The following is a 25,438-nucleotide window of genomic DNA, read 5'->3' on the forward strand; positions in this document are numbered from 1 at the left end:
GCATCTTTCTTTTCCATGAGATACTTAATAGCAGCATGATTAGTGTGAATAGTTACTTTAGAATCAACAATATAAGGTCTGAACTTATCACAAGCAAATACAACTGCTAAGAATTCCTTTTCAGTAGTAGCATAATTTCTTTAAGCATTGTCTAGGGTTTTACTAGCATATTGAATAACATTTAATTTCTTATCAACTCTTTGCCCTAGAACAGCACCTACAGCATAATCACTAGCATCACACATAATTTCAAAGGGTAAACTCCAATCAGGTGGCTGAACAATAGGTGCAGAGATCAATGCTTTCTTAAGTATTTCAAATGCTTCTACACAATCATCATCAAAACCAAATGGTATATCCTTTTGTAATAAATTAGTCAGAGGCCGAGAAATGTTTGAGAAGTCCTTAATGAACCTCCTATAAAATCTGGCATGACCAAGGAAACTTCTTATACCTTTGATGTCCTTGGGACATGGCATCTTTTCAATAGCATCAACCTTGGCTTTCTCAACTTCAATACCTCTTTCAGAAACTTTGTGCCCCAAGACAATACCTTCATTAACCATAAAGTGGCACTTTTCCAAATTCAAGAAAAGATTAGTTTCTTCACATCTCTGCAAAACTCGATCAAGGTTGCTCAAGCAATCATCAAAAGAAGATCCATAGACGGAGAAATCACCCATGAAAACCTCACAAATTTTTTCACAAAAGTCAGAGAATATAGCCATCATGCATCTTTGAAAGGTAGCAGGTGCATTACATAGACTAAAAGGCATACATCTATAAGCAAAAGTACCAAAAAGGCATGTAAAAGTAGTCTTTGATTGTTCTTTGGCTGACACAGGTATTTGAGAGAAACCAGAATAACCATCTAGAAAGCAAAAATGTGTATGTTTGGATAATCTTTCTAGCATTTGATCGATAAAAGGTAAGGGGTAATGATCCTTTTTAGTTGCCTTATTTAATTTGCGGAAATCAATTACCGTCCTATAACCTGTAATAATTCTTTGAGGAATCAATTCATCTTTATCATTAGGAACAACAGTAATACCTCCCTTCTTAGGGACACAATGGACATGACTTACCCACTGACTATCAGCAATTGGATAGATTATACCATCCTCAAGGAGCTTTAGTATTTCCTTTCTTACCACTTCTTTCATTTTAGGATTCAGCCGTCATTGATGATCACGAACTGGTTTAGCATCTTCTTCCAAATTAATTTTATGTTGGCATAGAGTGGGACTAATTCCCTTAAGATCATCAAGAGTATACCCAATAACAGCATGTTGCTTCTTCAGAGTTTTCAATAATCTCTCTTCCTCATGCTCTGAAAGGTTAGCACTAATAATAAGAGGATATATCCTTTTCTCATCAAGATAAGCATATTTAAGAGTATCAGGCAACGGTTTAAGCTCAAACACGGGATCACCCTTGGGTGGAGGAGGATCCCCTAAGATTTCAACATGTAAATTGTTTTTCGGAATAGGTTCCTGTTTAAAGAATACTTCATCTATTTCCCTTTTTCATTCATAAACATGTCATTTTCATGGTCTAGCAAATATTGTTCTAAAGGATCACTAGGAGGTACGGCAATAGAAGCAAGACCAATAATTTCATCTTACTAGGTAATTCTTCTTCACGGTGTTGTCTACTAAATTTAGAGAAATTAAATTCATGAGTCATATCATCTAAACCAATAGTAACAACATCCCTTTTGCAATATATGGTAGCATTAACAGTGTTCATGAAGGGTCTACCAAATATAATGGGACAAAAGCTATCTTGTGGGGAACCAAGAACAAGAAAATCTGCAGGATATTTAGTTTTCCCACACAAGACTTCAACATCTCTAACAATCCCCATTGGTGAAATAGTATCTCTATTGGCAAGTTTAATTGTGACATCAATATCTTCTGTCTCAGCAGGTGCAATATCATGCATAATTTCTTTGTATAAGGAATGAGGTATTGCGCTAGCACTAGCACCCATATCACAGAAGCCATGATAACAATGATCTCCTATTTTAACAGAAATAACAGGCATGCCTACCACAGGTCTAGGTTTATCTTTAGCACATGGTTTAGCAATTCTAGCAGTTTCATCACAGAAATAAATAACATGCCCATCAATATTATTAGACAAGAGATCTTTAACAATAGAAATATTAGGTTCAAGTTTAACTTGCTCAGGAGGTGTATATGTTTTAATATTGCTTTTACGAACCACAGTTGAATATTTAGCATGATCCTTTATCCTAACAGGAAAAGGTGGTTTCTCAACATATGCAGTAGGAACAATAGGATCATTATAAGTGACAATCTTTTCTTCAACTTTAATAGGTGCAGCTACTTTTACTTCTATGGGAGGATGATATTTAAACCACTTCTCCTTGGGGAGATCAACATAAGTAGCAAAAGATTCACAGGAAGACGCTACTATCTCAGAGTCAAGTCCATATTTAGTGCTAAATTTACGAAAAATATCGGTATCCATAAAAGATTTAACACAATCAAAACTAGGTGTCATACCTGACTCCTTACCTTTGTCGAGGTCCCAATCTTCATAGTTGCGTTTAATTCTTTCCAATAAATCCCATTTGAATTCAATAGTCTTCATCATAAAAGAGCCAGCACAAGAAGTATCAAGCATTGTGCGATTGCTATCAGAAAGCCAAGCGTATAAATTTTGAATAATCATTTCTCTTGAGAGCTCATGATTGGGGCATGAATATAACATTATTTAAGCCTCCCCCAAGCTTGAGCGATGCTTTCTCCTTCGCGAGGCCAAAAATTATATATATAATTGCGATCACGATGAACAAGATGCATAGGATAAAACTTCTGATGAAATTCCAATTTCAATCGTTTGTAATTCCAAGAAACCATATCATCACATAGCCTATACCATGTCGGTGCATCTCCCTTCAAAGATAAAGGGAATACCTTCTTATTAACAACATCTCCGGGTACACCTGCAAGCTTAAATAATCCACAAACTTCATCCACATATATTAGATGCTCATCAGGATGTTTTGTTCCATCTCCTAAAAAAGGATTAGCTAGCAGTTTTTCTATCATACCCGAAGGAATTTCAAAGTAGACATTTTCATTTTCAGTAGGTTGAGGAGCAACTCTTTGCTCTACTTGTCGGGGTGAAGATACCCCGAACAAGCCCCTCAGAGGATTACTTTCCATAGTAACAAGTGATAGTAAATTTCAGCACACTATATAAATTTTTCCTTACCAAATTCCACCTACCAAAGGCGCTTCACTCCCCGGCAACGGCGCCAGAAAAGAGTCTTGATGACCCACAAGTATAGGGGATCTATCGTAGTCCTTTCGATAAGTAAGAGTGTCCAACCCAACAAGGAGCAGAAGGAAATGATAAGCGGTTTCCAGCAAGGTATTCTGTGCAAGTACTGAAATAAGTGGTAATAGATAGTTTTGTGATAGGATAATTTGTAACAAGCAACAAGTAACAAAAGTAAATAAAGTGCAGCAAGGTGGCCCAATCCTTTTTGTAGCAAAGGACAATCCTGGACAAACTCTTATATAGAGAAAAGCGCTCCCGAGGACACATGGGAATATCGTCAAGCTAGTTTTCATCACGCTTATATGATTCATGTTGGGTACTTTGATAATTTTGTATGTGGGTGGACCGGTGCTTGGGTACTGCCCTTACTTGGACAAGCATCTCACTTATGATTAACCTCTATTGCAAGCATCCGCAACTACAACAACAGTATTAAAGAAAACCTAACCATAGCATGAAACATATGGATCCAAATCAGCCCCTTACAAAGCAACGCATAAACTAGGGTTTAAGCTTCTGTCACTCTAGCAACCCATCATCTACTTATTACTCCCCAATGCCGTCCTCTAGGCCCAAACAATGGTGAAGTGTCATGTAGTCGATGTTCACATAACACCATTAGAGGAGAGACAACATACATCTTATCAAAATATCGAACGAATACCAAATTCACATGACTACAAATAGCAAGACTTCCCCCATGTCCTCAGGAACAAAAGTAACTACTCACAAAGCATAAACATGTTCATAATCAGAGGGGTATTAATATGCATATAGGATCTGAACATATGATCTTCCACCAATTAAACCAACTAGCATCAACTACAAGGAGTAATTAACACTACTAGCAACCTACTAGCACCAATCCAGACTTGGAGACAAGAACTGGATACAAGAGATGAACTAGGGTTTTGAGAGGAGATGGTGATGATGAAGATGTTGATGGAGAATGCCCTCTCCCGATGAGAGGAGCATTGGTGATGACGATGGCTATGATTTCCCCCTCTGGGAGGGAAGTTTCCCCGGCAGAACAGCTCCGCCGGAGCCCTAGATTGGTTCCGCCAAGGTTCCACCTCGTGGCGGCGGAGTTTCATCCGAGAAGATGGCTTATGATTTTTTTTTCCATCAAAAGACTTCATATAGCAGAAGATGGCCACCGGAGGGCCACCAGGGGGCCCGCGAGGTAGGGGGCGCGCCCAGGGGGGTAGGGCGCGCCCAGGGGCGTAGGGCGCGCCCCCACCCTCGTGGGCAGGGTGTGGCCCCCTGGTGAATTTCTTCCGCTAAGTATTTTTTATATATTCTGAAAACGTCTTCCTTGAAGTTTCATGACTTTTGGAGCTGTGTAGAATAGGTCTCTAATATTTGCTCCTTTTCCAGCCTAGAATCCCAGCTGCCGGCATTCTCCCTCTTTATGTAAACCTTGTAAAATAAGAGAGAATAGGCATAAGTATTGTGACATAATGTGTAATAACAGCCCATAATGCAATAAATGTCGATATAAAAGAATGATGCAAAATGGACTTATCAATGATGCATGTTTTACCAGTTGTTGAACATGTCATAACACAACCAAATTAGCTTTCTGCAAAAATTTACCTATGTCATGCATTGTTGTATCTTGATCCAAAACATGGGTTGCTTGCGAGTACATTCAAAGTACTCATTGGCTTGCCACTTGTTATTTAATTGGCCAGGCATGGAAGAACAGGAGTTTGAAGAAGAGTTCTTTGGAGACGAACATGTGAACTAGGACGTTTCCCAGTCAGAATGCCTGTAGGGTTAAGGCAGATGGCATGGGTTCTACTTATCGACGAAGATTTCCGCTGCTAAAGTTTATTTTGTATTCAGCCCTTGTGGCTTTATCTATGTAAGACTTGACCATAATGGTCATAATTTGTGTAAGATGATATGTATGGTTGTAAGACTCTTGTTATTCAGCTTCTGTGTGTTCAGTGAGCATTGATCTTTGGGATCACTGTACACGTGCATTTGGTGATCATGACTTATGAGTCGGGGTCCCCACAGACCTGGTATCAGAGCCATCCTGACTGTAGGAAGCCTTAGTTAGCATGGGCGTTAGATAGGACAAAACTCGTTTGCAAGACCCTCTATACTCCTCTTCTTTGCTGAGATTTCCCAAACCTAAGGGATATTTCTCCTTATTGACCTCCCCTATTCAACTTTTGTATATGGACGTCGCCCCCTTGAGACTCCTTATGACAGGATTTCCATCACTCCTAAAAGACTGCCTCCAACAATGCCACTATCCCTTACTGCCCATGTACACCCTTCATGAACTGGAAAATGAAGTGCTCGAGAAGGAGTTCTACGCCAAGGTTTTTTGCCTGCCAAGACCTCACCCCAGGGGTGGTTCTTCATTGGGCCGCCCATGCCAACAAAAGACCTGGCCATTCAGCAAGTGGCATATGAAGCGCTCCTTCGTCTTCGAGACCTCCTTCCAAAAATGAAAGAAGAACATGCCACCCGCTACCTACTGGGCAAGAATGGATTTGGAGCCCCAACTCAAGTGATGATTTCCCCAGAAGATGAGGACCAACTCTCAAGTACCAGATCCGCTTCATCAACGCAGGAGACCACCTTCTACGTCACCTTACCGAAGCATTCCTTAAGGCTCGCCAAGACCTCCCTTCACTTCTGCACCTCCACTGCCTCGAGAAGAAGAAGGTGGCCGAGTGATGACAGAAAGTCACTTCCTTACAAGACCACATTGCCAATCAGGAGCAACAAATCGAGGAACTTCGGAAAACCCACAACCAAACCCCACGCAGGAGGCACAGGAATGAATTTCCATATCCACCTCATAGAAGATCGTCGTCAGGCCACCGATGACATAACCCAAGATTGAATGACAACCTTTTTGCTTCCGTCACTTGTCACGGGTGTGGTGAACTTGGGCACATTAAAAGGATGTGTCCCAACAGGTGGCCGACTGTCGCATACCCATTGGCACCACAAGGGGAACCCAGAAACTGAAGACTAAATGCCCTTCTCTCCAAGCAAGCACGACTACCAAGTCTGAGAACCCCTAGGGTAGGATGAGTCATGTACCCCCATATGCGTAGTCAAGTCTGTGTGATGGTTCGAATGGAACCACGTTCTGTGTTGCTTGTTCTTTTGTTTGTGTTCTGATATAAGTCACACATTTGCCCTAGGCAGCTTGTACGCGACTGTATCACCTATCATGTCTTAATGGAATTGTGTGTGGCCTTTACAACACTTGTTTGTTTACACTTACACCATAAAACCCCCTTTTAGGCATCCCCCTTCCATACTACTTCTCCCTCTCATATCTGAAGACCGGCAAGACAAAATGCACCAAGGATTCCACCTCGGCAAGCAACTGACACTGAAGACTTTTGCTACAGCCTCCTCGACCAAGTGCAATCCCATAGTATTAACCCTCATGACTGGAACCCCATCCCTAGACCCTTCGAGACTTCATGAGATAACCCATCTCGAATCCTTAACCATGTGCTTAACCCACGGAATTGCAAGAGAACCACTTAAGCCTCCGTAACCTTGCTCAACATTGGGTTCATTATGGAACTAGTGGACGTAGGGTGTGAGCACATTATCATCCTAATATAGCACAAGAACTGACGATGCCATAGGGAAGACCAGTTTGAGGATATAGGAATAGGGGACAAATGAATTGATGAGTTTATATCAATGACTTTGAGGAATTATATGAGACTATTTGGTGGATTATGAGGCTTTCATGTTGGTAGATGAACTTGGTGGGATCATGTTTATGGAGTAGCATTACTTTCCTTACCCTTGAGTAAACTGGATTTAGTAGGACAATTATGATCGCAAGCTAGAATTCTTGGAAGTATATGGATTTAACTTAGCCATGGGATATTGATAGGAGACAGTTAATATCACGTAAATGACTTGGGGGAACATGTAGGAATTCTCGTTGGACATGAGATTTGGATTTAAATAGGTGATCCTAGTGGAGTATAGGTGGTGAGTAAGTCTACATGGTTCAGAGTAAATTGGATTTAGAATGATGACCTCGATCATGGTACCATGTTTCTCGGTGGACGATAAACTAGGAGATTGGATTAATTGTCGGAGTTGATATAAGCATGACCTTGGAGTTTACTTGACCATGGAAGTTGGTGGAATTACTATAGTAGAGACAACCCTTTCAAGTATTTGGGGATTATAGAATTTAGGAGATCATGTGGAACACCATAGACACTAGGATTTGTAGAATTAAAGGATTATGTAGTGATTAATGGAAGTTAACGGGTTGTTGGAGTTGATTCATAGGAAGGAAACAAGATTTTGGAGTGGCATACGACGTGTTTCCTTAGGATAGAGATACACTAAGATGGACCTTGGAAGAATAGGATGATCACTTGGATTGTTGTGTTTTATTCCCGCTTGGAAGCTTGTATGCTCTACGCATGGATTTTTAGGGGTAGCCATACATATGAGTTTGGGGATCATAGACATATATGATTTTGTTAGACCTCCTCTCGGGAGTCACGAGAATATGGATCACATGAGTGATGATTGGATTTTACCTATATGAAATAATGCTTTCGGTGGTATAAGGTTATTTGTTGAGGGACTAGATAGACTATTGGCATCTCAGAAGCCGTGCTTAAGGATAAGATGATAAATGTTCACTCACACACTAGAATCCTTGAAACCCTTAAGCCCTACCAAGCCACAACATGGTCGGATCATGACCATGAGCTTTGGCTCTAGGTCAAGTAGACCCTGACCAACACTCAACCGTGACCACCACCACTCCCCAGCCTACTTTATGTACCCCGTGAACAAGTCTCCATGGAGTACTTAGACAAGATAGTTGTCATCATTATTTGGTAACCTACTTGTCTACCCGAAGACAGAAGAAGAGTCGTTCAGCTGGTTAAGGAACATTTGAAGATTGCCATGCCAAGGAGAAAGAACTATACCAACCACCATCGTCAAGGAGTGAAATTTCTCATCAAAGACCAGGTGTATCTGCAAGCCACTTCTCTCAAAGGAATCAAGCATTTCCATGTCAAAGGGAAGATCACACCAAGATTTATCGGCCCTCTCCAAGATCACTTCAAGACGAAGGATAGACAGCTACCAGCTAGAGTTACCACCTGAGTCACCCACTGTGCACAACATTTTTCCACACAACACCACTCCAAAAATGTTTCCAACTTCCTAACTAGTCTGGTCTCTACAAGGACATCGATCACTGTGCCATTGACCTCGAGCCCAATATGACCTATGCGAGAGATCCCAATTGCAACCTGGACCAAGCAGGACGTCATACATGAAGCCACGCCATTGAGTACATCAAGGATCAATGAAGCACCACTCGGAAGCAAAGGCAGTATGAGGACGTGAAGACTACCCCAGGTCTAGTTTTTGTATTCCTTTCCACGCCTAGTTTGGGAATCTCGGGGACGAGATTCTTGTAAGGGGGTAGGTCTGTCACACCCAGATTTTCATGCCACAACACTTAAGCTAATAAATCATGATAAAGTGTGGTTTGACAAAAACTTTTGCATTATTTGGCTTTTATTTTTTCGTTGGTTTTCTCTGTGTGGTTTTTCAAGTGCTCTTTAAATTCAACTACTCCACCTTCCGTACTTCATCTCCTTGCCCCAAACTTCTGCCCAATGATCATGCCATGTGTATAGTGCAATATAGTATTTTCTTACAAAAATAATTTGGCCAAATAGTATTTTCAAAAATTAGTTTTCCAAAAACCCCTGAATTGAGGTTTGCACTACAAGTACTTGATTTGGGGTATTGAAAATATTTCAAAGAGTATATTTGAAACCTATTAGATATAGGATTCCCATAAACCACAAAAAAATTAAAAGTTATTTTCCTATTTTATTTAAAAGCTTTTCCTTAAGGCCAGAAATGGTCTTTAATAGGGAAAAATTATTTTATTGTTTCAAAAATATTTGACAAAAATCAGGGAAACTTAGTGGACATATGTTATCCATATATAAGAGTTTCAACACATGGCCATGTTCAAAATATTGGACAAACCCTCCCAAAACCATTTATGCCCATTTCAAGGATTTGAAATATTTCTATAGGAAATACTTTCATAAAATCCAAGGAAAATCCTGCAAGTCACAAATGCATATTGTGATCACCTTGGAAAGCCTCAAATCAATCAAGGTCATTTTGGCTCACCAAAATGCCCCAAAACCCTCTCTGACCAGAATCAAATTTGAACAACTTTGTACTACCAACTTTCTCTCCTTGACCCCAACTTTTGTGAGCATGTTCACATGACCAAATGAGGCCACTAAACCAAGTGGTGCATCAAGGGGAAGTGATTTTCTCAACTAGATCTACACAAGTTCATTTCTGCTAATTTCTAGGGTTTACAAAAGTTGCATTGGCAACTATTCCCAAATGAGCTCAAAATTGGTGGAAGGCCCTAATTATATGTTCCATTTCACCCGGTGGAGTCTTATGCCAAATGGAGTTCATTTGCTTACCCAAACAAGCAACAAACACCTTCTACCACATTTCCAAAAACACCATTCTGACCCCTTCCACTAATCTCCGTGGGCTCAAAGTTTTACGACAGCCCCTCCTAGTCCCCTTGCACCTCCAGTAACAATGTAAAATCCACAGCTCAATTATTGGAGGGGTAAAACCCCACTTTCTCTCTCTGGACAGCCCATTTCTCTCTCTCTCTCTCTCAACCCCACTCCTCTCCTACTGGCTCTCGAGGGCACCCAATGCCCCTCCCCTCTTCTTTACTGCCCCCTAGGGCAGCCAGACATCAGTGGCCGTCCCCACAAGGCATATAAAATGCCATGGCATGCCATTTGCACGCTCCAGAGCGCGCTACAGTGCGGCCAGGCACTGTAGCCGCCCCCTGCCAACCACCTCCGGCCACCTCGGGCCTCCCCAGCGCGTCCGACGATGCGCCTCGACGTCTATGACACGCCACGCCTCTGTCACCCTCCTTCCTCTCTCTCTCTCCTGCCCCTGCTCGCACGCGCATTGGCCACTCGAGAGCTCAAGTGAGCGAGCTCACATGCGCAACGTCTCTGACCCCTCCCCGCTCTCTTCCTTAGTTCCCCTCGGCGTAGTCCACACCCAGAAACACCCCAGACACAGCGCCAGCTCCTCCCGAGCCCTGTGGCGACGAGCAAGAGCTCGCCGGCGCATGGGTCCACGGCACCCCGCCGTTCTCCTATTTAAGGGCCTCCCCGAACCCTCCTCTCCTCACCACCCGCTCCTTTCCAGAAGCTCTCAAGATCGAGATCGAGCTCGAGCTCCGCCGTGGTGGCTCGCCGTCGTCCGCACGGTAGAAGATCTCCCCGCTCCTCCTCTGCCTCGATCTGGAACCCCCGAACACCACTGATCGTTTCCCCCCCTGTTTCCCGCTTGTTTTGAAGTCAGAAACGGCTAGAACCACCGTCACCCGAAGCTCCTCCGCCGCGTGACCTCATCGCCGGTGAAACAGGCCACCCCCGCGACCAACTCCACCTCCACCCGAACGGCGACACGACGCTGAGCCCAGCCGTGCCCTCGCTCGACCTCGCCATGTCATGTATCATCGCCAGTGAGCTTGTTGGCTGTCTGGACTCGGGGTTAGGGATGATAGGCGGGCCCCACCTATCAGCCTCTCCCCTCCATCGCCTCTCACTCTCGCTGATGCCTGGGCAAAGCCCGTCAGGTTCAAACCTGGCACGCGCACGCCGCTCGGCTCGCCTGGGTCGAATCGCCTCTGGGCCTGTGCACTGCGGCTTTTCTGGCCCAGTTGCACAGTGGCCTTTTTCCTTTTCCTTTTCTGTCACTTTTGCAAAAAAATCCACAAGATTAAATATTCATCCAAATTCAATAATTCCAACTCCCATATTTTTCTAAAAATCCCACCTATTTAATGGTATAACTTTTACACATGCCCAAAAAACTTTTATGTACTGTTCATATTCAAACTCAAATTTGAATATGTTTAAAACCCTCTGAAAATCCATTTCTCCTATTCTGCCACTTCAAAACCAAAACTAGGAATTTTCCCCTTCTTAGTTTTCACCCTAGTATTTAACAAAAATGAGTTTACATTTTTCTGAGCACTTTGGTTTTTTCTGTTTTATTATTGCCTTATTTTTCTCGTTATTATTTTGCGACGATAGATTGCGTTGCTGACGAAGGAGTTGGACCAGAAGACTTTGAAGACCCAGAAGACTTTGCTAAGCCAGGCAAGCAGCCCTTTGACCATGTCTAAGAAACCCTCTTTATGCATGTCACATGGCACTTTTATTGCTTGCATCGAAGTCATGATAATGTGGTGACCACTTGAGGTGGTTTGCCTCCGCTGTTTTTCTCATTGACACTTGCATGATGCATGACCCTACCTTTCCATGAGGGTTATGCGAGTGGGTGTAGTTTGGATGCTAAGTAGCTGCTACCCAAATGGGTTGGGTATATGCATGGTGATGGAAGCAAGATTGTTTTCAAAACTTTTCGAAAACCCCGTTGGATGCCACTAATGCCCGAGGGAGATAATGAGTTGGGTAACCACTTGATGACGAAGTGGTGTACCGAGGCAAGTGTGTGTGTTGTTTTCAAAACGAATTGGTTTAAGTTGCGACCGTTATTCCAACCTTACATGCGCAACCACTCTACCCTTATATGGGAAAGGGCATTATTGATTACCTAGGCCGATACTACCTTGGAGCCCGCATTACTAGTGACGAGAGAGTTTTTGTTGCACTCTCTCGGGACGGGGTCGTGCCAGGTAGGGCGGCCATGACTGTTTTTACAGGGCACTGGACACACCGTTGGTACCCCGTGCTTGTGGTATGAGATGAATATGGGAGCGTGGCTCCAAATTCTTAAGATGAGAAATGTTGGGCTCGGGGGTTGCTACCAATCGAGTGGACTCTATGTTAGTGTTGTCTAGGGAAAGGTAATGATCGGGTGCTTACCCTGGGTACTTGAGGTACCGCGGGTCATGGATGACACGAAAGTTCCCGGGATCTTGCGGGTAAAGTGTGCAACCTCTGCAGAGTGTAAAACTATTCCAATAGCCGTTTCCACGGTCAAGGACAGTTGGGTCACCGCTCTTGGGCTACGTCCACTTGTTTACAAACCAGTGTGTGTGGGAAGAACTACTTGCGTCAAGTCAAAGGACTGGACATAGATGAGTTGGGTTGGAGCCCACTCCCTTTATGTTGATATCTGTAACCAGTTCCTGAGGTCACTTGAATTCATATGATGCATTTTTTACCAGTTGTTGAACATTTCATAAAACAACAAAATTAGCTTTCTGCAAAAATTTACCTATGTCATGCATTATTGTATCCTGAGCAAAAACATGGGTTGCTTGCGAGTACATTCAAAGTACTCATTGGCATGCCACTGGTTATTTAATTGGCCAAGCATGGTAGAACATGAGTTCGAAGAAGAGTTCTTTGGAGACGAACATGCGAACTAGGATGTTTCACAGTCAGAATGCATGTAGGGTTAAGGCAGATGGCATGGGTTCTACTTATCGACGAAGATTTCCACAGCTAATGTTTATTTTGTATTCAGCCCTTGTGGCTTTATCTATGTAAGACTTGACCATAATGGTCATAATTTGTGTAAGACGATATGTATGGATGTAAGACTCTTGTTATTCAGCTTCTGTGTGTTCAATGAGCATTGATCTCTGGGATCACTGTGCACGTGCATTCGGTGATCACGACTTATGAGTCGAGGTCCCTAGAGATGTTCTACTCAGCGACCCTTCCGGCTGAGTTAGGGCTCCTGAGCACCCTCTCCAATGGGTAGGCTGAGATGACCTTGATGGGGTGGCCCTGGAAGTAGTGTCGCAGCTTGCGCGAGGCCACCAAGAGTGCGAGCATGAGCTTTTGCGGCATGGGGTAGCACGCCCTCGCGTCCCGCGGTACGGTGCTGACAAAGTACACCGGGTGCTTGACGAGGGCTGGCACGCTGTCGAGGCTCGGGTCCTGCGGAGAATATGGCATATCCTGAGGTGGTGGCTTTCCTGAGACCTGACCATCCTCAGGAGCTTCTTTGACGTTGCCCTGTTGAGCTTGGTCTTCCGCCGCTGATGGCTTTGCCGCGCCTTCCTGACCCCGCACTGCATCTGCTCTGGCTTGGCGCGGCACACCCTTGTCTTGGCGCTCCTCCCGAACTGCCACCAGCGCCGCGCTGGCAGAGTACGGGGTGGCGGAAAGGTAGAGCACCAGAGGCTCGAGAGGCCGCGGTGACACCATCACTAGGGGCTGGTGAGGTATTTCTTGAGGTCTTGGAAGGCCCAGTCGGCCTCCAGGGTCCACTCGAACGGGCCCTTCTTCTTCATGATTTTAAAGAATGGTAATGTTGGATGTGGGGTTCCGGCAAACCCTTAAGATTCGAACACTGGGGTGCGCGGGAAGTCTTTCCTTCCCACCAATCGACGCCCTAGCTCACTAAGATCTCGCGGACGAACTCGATGAACCCGCAACACAGAAAGACACAAGATTTATACTGGTTCGGACCACCGTTGTGGTGTCATACCCTACTGCAGTGTGGTGGTGGATTGCCCCTAGGGCTGATGATGAACAGTACCAGGGAAGAACAACCTCCTGAGGTTGAGGTGTTCTTGTGGGTAGGCTCTCGATCGGGTTGGATCAAGCTAAGATGATATCTGCCTCTACTATGGTGGCTAGCTCTACTTATATAGGACCTAGTCCTCTTCCCAAATATCGAGCGGGAAGGGAGCCAACAATGGCGGGCTAATTCGAAGGGGGGAAGCTAGTACAAGCTATCCTGACAAAAGTGGTCTTCGCCTGCCAAAGGCTCTGGTGGTGACGCCGTCTTGGGCTCCATGATGACCTAAATCTTGCCCTCCTCCTGGTCTTGGTCTCGTTGCACCAGTATAGCAACCTTTTCCTGATGCCTCGGAACTCTTCGCTTGCGCTGGCCTCCTTAGCACCAAAGAGGAAACAAGGATGATGCGCACGCTGGCGCCCACCTGGCGCCCGCCTGGTGTCGTGCGTCATGGCTCACGTCACGAGGGTCTCGTGAGGTTTGCCCCGCCTTGATATCTCTGCTCCTCATGAGCCTGCCTGGCTAGGCCACTCCCGAGGAGGTCTTGCGTTGTCCTCCTCGCGAGGCTTGGACCCTCGCGAGGGTCTTGGATGCTTTGTTAGTGATGATGGGCCGTACGACCTGCTGGCTCAGCCACGCCGCGGGCCGCAGGCAGGCAAGTCTGGGGACACCCGTTCCCAGGACGCTGATAGTAGCCCCCGGGCCCAAGGTGCGCTCGGGCTTGGCTTCGCGGTGAAGCCAAGGGCCAAGTTCGGAGCACCGCAGGCCCCAAAATCCTACGACCTCAATTGACGTTGGCGGTTGATTGGACGTGGGCGTCTCCGCTTCCCCATGTTGTCTCGGCAACTACATGACTTGACAAGTCCCTGTGACATGCAAGGAAAACTATCATTACCTGCGATCACGGGAGATGCCGGTTGGCCTTCTCTTGCAATAAATGGGGAGGGGGCGGAGCCCCCGTTGCCCATCTCTTCCTTGCTTGCTTGCTTCTTCCTCCTTGCTCCACTACCAACAACAATGGCGCCCATTCGAAAGTTTTCTACTTAAGAGAAAGGAAAGGCTCCCCGCGATGATCCGGGGCCTCTTCCATCGAAGAAGAGGTCAATCCATCACCGTAATGAGGCGACGATGCAGGTGGTGTCGAGGCCTTGGTGCGAGCGGCCTCCTCCGGGGTACCCGCTGCCATTGTAGGCCCAAGCCGAGGGCTCGGGAGTGACGAGCAGCGCCGCCCACGCCGCATCCAGGGCCGCCGCGCCCCGGCAACGCGCGCCATCGCCCCTGGGGTTCACGCCGCAGACTCCTCGCGCGAGTTGGTGCTGTGGGCGCCGATGCCTCCGAACTCCTGGATCCACTCCCCGCGGTTCTTCTCTGACGTGATGCCGCCGAGGGGGCCTCTCGAGCTCTGGCTGCAGCACGCCGACTGCAGCGCTCCGGCGACCGGAGTGGAGATCGAAGCGGTCCCCACCAGCAAGATCTTCATGCCGCGCGGCTGGGGCAATATCGCACCGGTCTACTTTGCGAGAGGCGCCCTTGCGATCCACTTCGAGTACGACGGCGTCTCCATGCTCTTCTTCAAGGTCTTCGATGCCGAGGGCCGTCGCCTGGAGTGCTACTCCAGAGAGGAGCGCGAGGCTGATGCGCGCCCTGCTCGCGACCACTCCAGCAGCAGCAGCCCTTGGGAGTCTAGCAGCTCTCCTGAGCTCTATGAGACTCCGGAGATGAGCGATAACACCTACGTGCCCCCAAGTTCTCGCCGCACTCGGAGCAGAGCTGCAGCGTCCGGCCATCGCCGTCGCTGATCTGGATGGGCTTGGCGCCGGCCTCCCGTGGCCCACCCTTGATGATGTCGTCCACCATGGGAGGATGTAGATAGGATTCCCATTTGTATCGGCTTTTGTTTCCTGCAATGAATCATGAATTACTCCGTGGGGGCATGTAAGGGTCCGTAATGTCCTTTGTTCTTATCTTCCTTATTATGAGAATTTGGTGAACGCATGTCCCGTTAAGGCTCGGTCCCCCTTTCTTTTCTCGCGATAGCTTGTTGCTCTACGCCGACAAGTCCCAATCCCCAGGCAGGCTATAGCCGTCGCTGGTATGCCAGGTCGCGTGCCGTGGTCAAGGCCAGGAGGTGTGCGGCCCGAGGTCCAGTAAGAGCCCCTGAGGCGCGATGCTCAGGAGGTCCCCCTTAGTGCTCAAGCGGCCATGGTAAGGTGAGAAAGGGAGTTGACGTGGCCGCAACAGGGCTGCGGCAAGGCGTGAGTGACCATTAGGCCCAAACATTTAGCCAATCCAAGTGCGGGACTTATCTTGTTGATCTCGTGGAGACTCCTGACATTGCGCTTGGGCTGCGCGCCTACTCGTGCGGCATAGCTAGGCTGGCGCAGACGAGTTTACCTCCCCTCATGCTCTCCTTAGTGCTCTACGTCCTCAGGTCCCGGCCCTCGAGCGAGCTCAGCCGCCGCTGGTATGCCAGGTCATGATGCCGTGGTCAAGGCCAGGGGGTGAGGGCTGGAGAGCTAGTAAGAGCTCCTGAGTCGTGATGCTCAGGAGCCTCCCTTTTAACACACAAGCGAATTGCACGAGAGAAAAGGAGACTAGCGGTGCCGCCTGCTATCCTTCCCACTGGGTCCCTGTGAACAGGCACAATAAGAAACTCGGTTTGCCGTTACAGCTATTTGCCTGCCTCTAGTTGCTCTGGATGAGGAGAAGGCACTGAGGGCCTGGTGAGGTGACGTGCGCGGGGCATGCCGTGAGCCAGAGCTCGACCGCTCAGATTTGTCAGCGTGGCAGGGACGGACCCATGCACAGGCGCCGTGCCTGTGTGGAGGCCCCGGGGGGACGATGATCGAGAAGGTGATAACAGTTGGCAGGTTAGGCATGGAGAGCAGATCAGCTTGGATAAATGCAGGAAGATACATGCCACCGGGTCCGGCCCGAGTGTCTTGGGGATGATGCAGCCTGAGGGGCGCCCCCAACAAGGTAAGCTGAAGACATAAGCAAAAGGGATACATGCCGCAGTGACGAACCCACGCGGCCTGGGAATAATGCAGCCCGCGGGGCGCTCCCAGCTAAACGAGCTTGGAAGATGTCACCTGGTTCTGTAGACGAAGCAGAGTTGGTTCAGCTGAAGGCGTGCGCTGGAGAAATGACTCCTCATGAGCCACCAGAACCCTGAGCCTCGGGAGGTTCCCTGAAGACCGTCTCCATCTCCTCTAGAACGGCGTGGTACCTGGCTTCCTGAGCCACCAGGACATGTCGCATGTTGCGCTAATAGGTCGATGCCACGCTCTGCAAGCCAAAGGGCATACGAACGTAGCTGTGCGGCGGGCCCTCGCAGCGTCCCAGATGTGAAGGCCAGAAACCCTCCTGAGATGCGGCCCTGTTGAGCCCTGGGACGTCAATGCAGACACGTAGCCCACATCCTCGCCAGGATGCGGAGCTGTGCCTTGTGGGAGGCCGTGGCTGCGCAAGGCTCTTGCTTCTTGCAGTTCCTGGATGGTCTTAGTGATGAACTCCTGGGTGGTGGGCACTCCTTGCCCTGTGCTCTCCTGAGGGTCACATGCCGTGAAGCACGCTTCCTAGTGGTGCCCGAGTGCCTCCCTCGTGAGGTTGGAAAGGTCTGAGGCCCTCCAGAAGAGAGGCCCCGAGCCCTGCCTGAGGAGGGCGCCGGGCGCGCCTTCCTACGTGACGGAGGGAGGCGCCCCTGGAGCGGGTGCTAGTCCTGACATGGCTTTTGCCGCGACACCGTCCTCCTGAGGTCCTGCGCGGCGCGGCTGCTTCTTCTTGGGGATGGTCTCCAGAGGGCCCTCATTTCTGCTCTCAGGGGCATCGATTGCTGCGGCTTGAAAGGCGTGCTCGAGGGAGCACACCGCATCCCTCTCTTCACACGGTACCGTGATGATTCCTCCGCTTCTTGGCATCTTGAGAACGTTGTAGCCATGATGAGTGACTGCCATGAACCTGGACAGGGCTGGATACCCGAGGATGGCATTGTATGGCAGGCGGATGTGCATGACGTCGAAGTTGATGAGGTCGGTGCGGTAGTCTTGCGCTCCCCGAAGGTGACAGGCAGGCGGACCTGCCCTATCGGCATGGTGGAGCCGTCAGTCACTCCTGAGAAAGACTTGGTGGGATGGAGTTGCTTATATGGCACTTGGAGGTTGTTGAAGGTGTCGACGGACAGGACGTTGAGCCCTGCGCCGCCGTCGATGATGGTCCTAGTGACCTGCACATTGTTGATGACTGGGGAACACAGCATAGGGAGGGTGCCAGCGGTGGCTGCGCAGTTGAGTTGATCCACCGAGTTGAAAGTGATGGCGCATTGGGACCACCTGAGCGGGCGCGTGGCCTCGAGCTTGGGAAGCGCCGCATTCACTTCGCAAGCAAACTGCTTGAAGACGCGTTGGGAGGCTGGGGCCTGGGCGCCGCCCAAAATGCAGGCGATCGCGCGCGGTTCCTGGAAGCCCCCAGACCCCTCGTCCTGGCGGTGGTCGCCGTTCCTTCTTGGTGGCAGCAGCGGGGAAAGACCGGCGTTGCCCTGGGGGCGATCTTCACGAGGCGGGTCCCTCCATGGACCCTCGCGAGGTTGGTCCTGCCAGCGGTCCTCACGAGGCCGGTCACGCCACTCCTGGCGCGGGCCACGGTCGTCCCAACGTCCACCTCCACGTCCTCCTCCGTGGCTGTAACCCCGGTTGTTGCGCTCGGGGTGTTGACCGCAGCGTCCTTCTCGTATGGCTCTGAGCTCTTGACAGTCGCTAGTATTGTGAGTGTTCAGGTTGTGGAAGGCCCATAATGGTCGGCCATTCTTGGATGACTCAGGCTGATCTCTGCCTCGCTTGTTGTCGAGCTCCGCTGCAAGCACAGCTACCTCCTTGCGCTTCACGTCCTTGGCCTTGGCCTTCTTCTCCTCCGCGCCCACGGCTGGCGGCTCAAGGAGAGAGAGGCGCCCCTCCCCAGCTCTTGCACACATGTTCGCCAGGTTGAACAGCTCCTGAGATGTGCAGAGCTCCTCATGGATGGCGATCTCTTTCGTCATCTTGACGTCACAGACACCGTCGGAGAACGCGGAGATGGTGGCCTCGTCCGTGACCTTGGGGATCTTGAGGCGGGTGTTCTTGAAGCGCTGGATGTACTTCTAGAGGGTCTCTCCTGGCTGCTGCTTGAAGCGGCGTAAATCACCCGCGGCCGGGGGGCGGTCGCGAGTGCCCTGGAAGTTGGCGACGAAGCGGTCGCGCATCTCGTCCCAGGAGGAGATCGAGCCGTGCTATAGGTTCAGGAGCCAGGAGCGAGCTCTATCCTTGAGAGCCATGGGAAACCAGTTCACCATGACCTTTTCGTCGCCATTTTCCGTTTCGATGCTCAAGAGCTGCAGGAACTCCGCGGGGTTGACGCTACCGTCGTAGCGAGGAGGCAGATCTGGCTTGAACTTGCCCGGCCAGGCGACGCTACGCAGCTTGGGAGTGAAGGCGCGGCAGCCAGCCGTGGTTGCCGGGGCCCGCCTCGGAGGTGGAGCTTGGTCTTGACGAGGTGCGCGTTGCACCGCTGCGGGCGGTGCGCGGTCTTGACGAGGTGGCGCGGGGAGCGCAGGTGTGGCTTCTCGCGGCCGCGGAATTTCTTGGCAGTTTCTTTCTTCGCGCGCAGGCGCCGGGCGCGGCGGATCACGTCGCGGAGCCGAGCGCCTTGGTGCCAAGGCGACGTCTTCGGGCTGAGGTGGTGGAGGAGTGCCATGAGCCCCGTCACCCGCGGCTGGTTGAGGGGGAGGCAGAGAGTGGGACGGCGCCGAAGAGCCCCCTGCGGCGCAGACGAGCTCGGCGACGTGTTTGAGCCACTCCTTGTAGAGGTCGTCGATGGGGCGGTAGCGCAGGAGCTCGTTCGCTGCGAGGAGCGCAGCCCGTGCCTCCATGGGAGCGCGGTGCGCGTGAGACGAAGAACCAGCAGGGGTCAGTGATGGAATGGCGATGCGGCCGTCCTGCCGCACCGAAGGATGCAGCGAAGACGCCTGCTACTCGTTCCCCGTCGGGCCAGTGGCAGCGTTGGCGGCGGCGGACGGAGAACGGCGATGTGGCCCGCCGACGGGAGCCGTCTGAGCGACGCGGGCGGTCAGGGCAGCAAAACACTCAGCTCGAGCACGGCGAGCGTCCGCCATGGAGACGACGGAGCGATGAACTGATGGAAGGGAGGCTACGGTGCACCCCTACCTGGCGCGCCAAATGTCGGATGTGGGGTTCCGGCAAACCCTTAAGGCTCGAACACTGGGGTGCGCACGAAGTCTTTCCTTCCCACCAATCGACGCCCTAACTCACTAAGATCTCGCGGACGAACTCGCAACACAGAAAGACACAAGATTTATATTGGTTCGGGCCACCGTTGTGGTGTAACACCCTACTTCAGTGTGGTGGTGGATTGCCCCTAGGGCTGATGATGAACAGTACAAGGGAAGAACAGCCTCCTGAGGTTGAGGTGTTCTTGTGAGTAGGCTCTCGATCGGGTTGGATCACGCTAAGATGAGATCTGCCTCTACTATGGTGGCTAGCTCTACTTATATAGTCCATGGTCCTCTTCCAAAATATCGAGCGGGAAGGGAGCCAATAATGGCGGGCGAATTCGAAGGGGGGCAGCTAGTATAACCTATCCTGACAAAAGTGGTCTTCACCTGCCAAAGGCTGTGGTAGTGACGTCGTCTTGGGCTCCACGATGAGCTCCGTCTTGCCGTCCTCCTAGTCTTGGTGTCATTGCACCAATATAGCAACCTTTGCATGATGCCTCGGTACTCTTCGAATGCACTGGCCTCCTTAGCAGCAAAGAGGAAACAAGGATGCTGCGCGCTGGCGCCCGCCTGGCGCCCGCCTGGTGTCGTGCGTCATGGCTCGCGTCACGAGGGTCTCGTGAGGTTTTCCCTGCCTTGATATCTCTGCTCCTCGTGAGCCTGCCTGGCTAGGCCACTCCCGAGGAGGTCTTGAATCGTCCGCCTCGCGAGTCTTGGACCCTCGCGAGGATCTTGGATGCTTTGTTGGTGATGATGGGCCGTACGGCCTGCTGGCTCAGCCACGCTGCGGGCCGCAGGCAGGCAAGTATGGGGACCCCCGTTCCAAGGATGCCAACAGGTAAGGCGCGCTCGCCTAGCTTGGAGATGAAACGCCCTAACGCGGTCACCCACCCTGCTAGCTTTTGCATTTCCTTGAGGGTCTGCGGTGGGCTCATGTCCTCGATGGCCTTGATCTTCTCTGGGTTCGCCTCGATCCCTCTGTGGGATACGAGGAACCCCAGCAACTTGCCGGAGGGGACACCAAACATGCACTTCTCCGGGTTAAGCCTCAAGTTCACTTGGCGCAAGCTCTCGAAGGTCTCCCCCAGGTCTTGAATCAACGTCCTCGCCTTGCGAGATTTGACCACTATGTCATCAACGTAGGCCTCTGTGTTTCTACCGAGCTGCCGCCCCAAGGCGATTTGCATCGACCGTTGAAAGGTAGCACCCGCGTTGCACAGCCCGAAGGGCATGCAGGTGTAGCAGTACACCCCGCATGGTGTCAGGAAGGCTGTCTTCTCCACATCCTCCACCGCCATCTTGATTTGGTGGTATCCTGAGCATGCATCCAGGAAACATAGAAAGTCGCACTCGGCGGTGGAGTTGATGATTTGGTCGATGCGTGGAAGCGGGAACGGATCATAGGGGCACGCTTTGTTAAGGTTGGTGAAGTCGACGCACATCTGTTCCTTTCCGCCTTTCTTTGGTACTACGACAGGGTTCGCCAGCCATTCGGGGTATCGAACTTCTCGGATGGTACCTGCCGCCTCCAGCTTGCGTGTCTCTTTGTAACACCCTCGATGTGGCTATATCTCCCACGTGTCGAAGCGCGACTTAGAGGCATAACCGCATTGAAAGCAATGTCGCAAGTGAGGTAATCTTCGCAAACAACCCATGTAATACAATAAGGGTAAAGAGATACATAGTTGGCTTACAATCGCCACTTCACACAATTACATGAATAAAGCATTACATCAATCAGATACAATCAAGGTCCGACTACGGAACCAAATTGGGCTCCACTACTGATCAACTAGAACGAAACGACAGAAAGGACAAGATCTTCATCGAGCTCCTCCTTGAGCTTGGTTGCGTCACCTGCTTGGTAACATCGGCACCTGCAAACTGGTATTGGAAGTATCTGTGAGTCACGGGGACTCCGCAATTTCACGCCCTCGCGATCAAGACTATTTAAGCTTATGGGTAAGGTAAAGGTATGAGGTGGAGCTGCAGCAAGCGACTAGCATATATGGTGGCTAACATACGCAAAAGAGAGCGAGAAGAGAAGGCAAAGCACGGCCGAGAATCTATGATCAAGAAGTGATCCTAGAACAACCTACGTCAAACATAACTCCAACACCGTGTTCACTTCCCGGACTCCGCCGAGAAGAGACCATCACGGTTACACACGCGGTTGATGTATTTTAATTAAGATCAACTTCAGGTTTTCTACAACCGGACATTAACAAATTCCCATCTGCCCATAACCGCGGGCATGACTTTCGAAAGATCAATCCCTGCAGGGGTGTCCCAACTTAGCCCATCACAAGCTCCCACGGTCAACGAAGGATATCCCTTCTCCCAAGACATTTCGATCAGACTCGGCATCCAGGTTACAAGACATCCTCGGCAATGGTAAAACAAGTCCAGCAACACCACCCGAATGTGCTGACAAATCCTGATAGGAGCTGCACATATCTCGTTCTCAGGGCACACTCAGATGAGACTAGCTATGAGTAAAACCTACCCTCAAGTTTCCCCGAGGTGGCCCCGCAGGCAGCTCAGTTTGGACCAACACTCAGAGAAGCACTGGCCCAGGGGGGTTAAAATAAAGATGACCCTTGGGCAGGCCTACCCAAGGGAAAGAAAAGGCTAGGTGGCGAATGGTAAAACCAATGTTGGGCATTGCTGGAGGAGTTTTATTCAAGGCAAACTGTCAAGGGGTTCCCATTATAACCCAACCGCGTAAGGAACGCAAAATCCGGGAACATAACACCGATATGACGGAAACTAGGGCGGCAATAGTGGAACAAAACACCAGGCATAAGGCCGAGCCTTCCACCCTTTACCAAGTATGCATTAATTAAATAAGAGATATTGTGATATCCCAACAAGTAAACATGTTCCGACAAGGAACAACATCTCCATGTTCCAACAAGGAACAAACTTCAATCTTCACCTGCAACTAACAACACTATAAGAGGGGCTGAGCAAAGCGGTAACATAGCCAAACAACGGTTTGCTAGGACAAGGTGGGTTAGAGGCTTGGTTCAACAATATGGGAGGCATGATAAGCAAGAGGTAGGTATCGCAGCATAGGCATAGCAAAAGAGCGAGCAACTAGCAAGCAAAGATAGAAGTGATTTCGAGGGTATGGTCATCTTGCCTGTAATCCCACAAGGAAGAAGAACGAGTCCATGAAGAAGAAAAATGGACGTAGTCGAACGGGTCCTCACAGTCACGACGTTACCGGAACCAACCCGAAGAAGCAACACTAGAAAGAAGCACACAACATAGTAAACAACCAACACATGAACATGGTATGATACGCGGGATGTGGTATGTGATGCATATGCATGATTTGGAAAGGAATGATTGAACCTAGCCTCAACATGGAAATCCAAGAGTGCCACTGGAAAGGTGAGGTGATTTCGGTTGAAATTGATATAAAGATCACCGGAATCAGATGCATGGTTTGTAAATGGCAAGCAAAACAAATATGGCATCGGTCTGCGATAAACAGCAAGTAGCCCTCTAAATGCATCAAAATAAATATGCTACAGCACCCAAACATGGCAGAAAAATACATGGAAGGGATCCACTCATGAATCTAGACAAAAGATGAACACTGAGCTACGGCTAATTCACTCATCAACAGGTTCAAACAAGCATGGCAAAAGTGCAAAAGATAACAAGTTTCAGACATAGTGAAATTAACAGCAAAACAGGAATTTATCATCAGGAAGCAATGTTTAGAGCATGATAACTATATGCTACAGGAACATATCATGGCAAAGCAAGGCATGGAATGCAGCTACTCAAGGCACTTAACAAAAGTCCCTTAGTGACCTTGAGTCAAAAGGGATCAAAAAATACAATTGCAAGCACGTGAACATGGCAAAAACATAAAAAGATTCAGACTTAGTGAAAAACTGGAGCATGCAAAATAGATTAACAAGTAGGCATGTTTACGAGCTCGATACACTCACTACAGAGCATGGCATGACAAACTAAGCATACACCCATCAAGCATACATGGCATAGAAGCTAGACATGGCAAGAACAAAAACATAGCATGCACGGAACAATAGCAACATCCTCGGCAAAATCGCTAAACATGTCAACAATCTGCCAGGATTCACGATATAGCAAAAGTAGAGCTCGATTGACTCAAGCTAGGTTGCTACATAAATGCAAACAAAGACATGGATGGATAGAGCACCACAATTTTAACAAATCATCCTTACTGATCATCCTCAAAAGAGGCACGGATCACTAGGAAACAACATGAACATGTGGCATAACAACAAAATCAGGACAAGGACTTAGTGAAATACAAAGTCCCTGAAATCAGCATTACCGATTACGCTACTTTGCAAGCTTGTGCTAGTCACCAAAAATGTCACAAAAATACATGGCAAGCATCTTTGTAAAGATGGCATGGCATATAACAAAACACATGTAGAGCTCAGGGTCATAACATGCACACATTAGACATGGCAAAAATGACAAAATTCCATTTGCTGAAAGAGATCTGACAAATTCCTCAAATAGCCCTCTTCCAACAGCATTTCGGGCATCAAGATGAGCCCAAATGAAAATGATGCAATGAGATGAAATGATGTACTCGTCGAGACGAACATTTTGATATGCTACACGCATGAGTCGGAGCTACGGATGCAGAGTTATGATGCGATGAACATGAGCTAAAAATATCTCAGAAAAAGACTTAGAAGAAATCGGGGTCGACCTCTGGATCTAGATCTAGGGTTCCTCTTGGCGCGGATTCCGAAGATGAACGAAGTAGTCGCCGGAGGGGAGGGAGACGGCGGCCGGAGCTTGGGGAGGAGCGAGATCCCGCCGGAGAGAGGTCGGGGCGGCTCAGCCGGGGGCCGGTGAGGTCCGGGGCAGCGCGGCCAGGCTCGCTCGCCAGGGCGGCGCGGGCGGAGGCCAGTGAGGTGTGCCGGGCGGCGAGGCGCAGCGGTGGGCGGTGGTCGGCGGCGGCGTGGCGGATGGCGAGGACGGCGGCGAGTGGAGGAATTGGCGACCGGTGGGGAGGGCGCCGCGGCAGGCTAGCGGCGTGATGCACGGGCCGGGCGGTGGCGCGGGATGGGCCATGCGGGCCTGCTGCGGGCCGCGCGGGCCGGTGGCGGCGGAGGGCGTGGTGGCGACAGGTGGCGCAATGGGAGTGGTCGCGGGAGGCGGCGGAGCTGACGTGTCGCCCCGGGATTGGTCCGGGCGACGTGGCTGAGGCGGCGGACGTGTCTGGCGCGGACGAATTTGTCCGGCGGCGTGAGGTGGACGAAGGTTAGGGTTTAT

Source organism: Triticum urartu, chromosome 6 (genome assembly GCF_003073215.2).
Source record: "Triticum urartu cultivar G1812 chromosome 6, Tu2.1, whole genome shotgun sequence".
Taxonomy (NCBI): domain Eukaryota; kingdom Viridiplantae; phylum Streptophyta; class Magnoliopsida; order Poales; family Poaceae; genus Triticum; species Triticum urartu.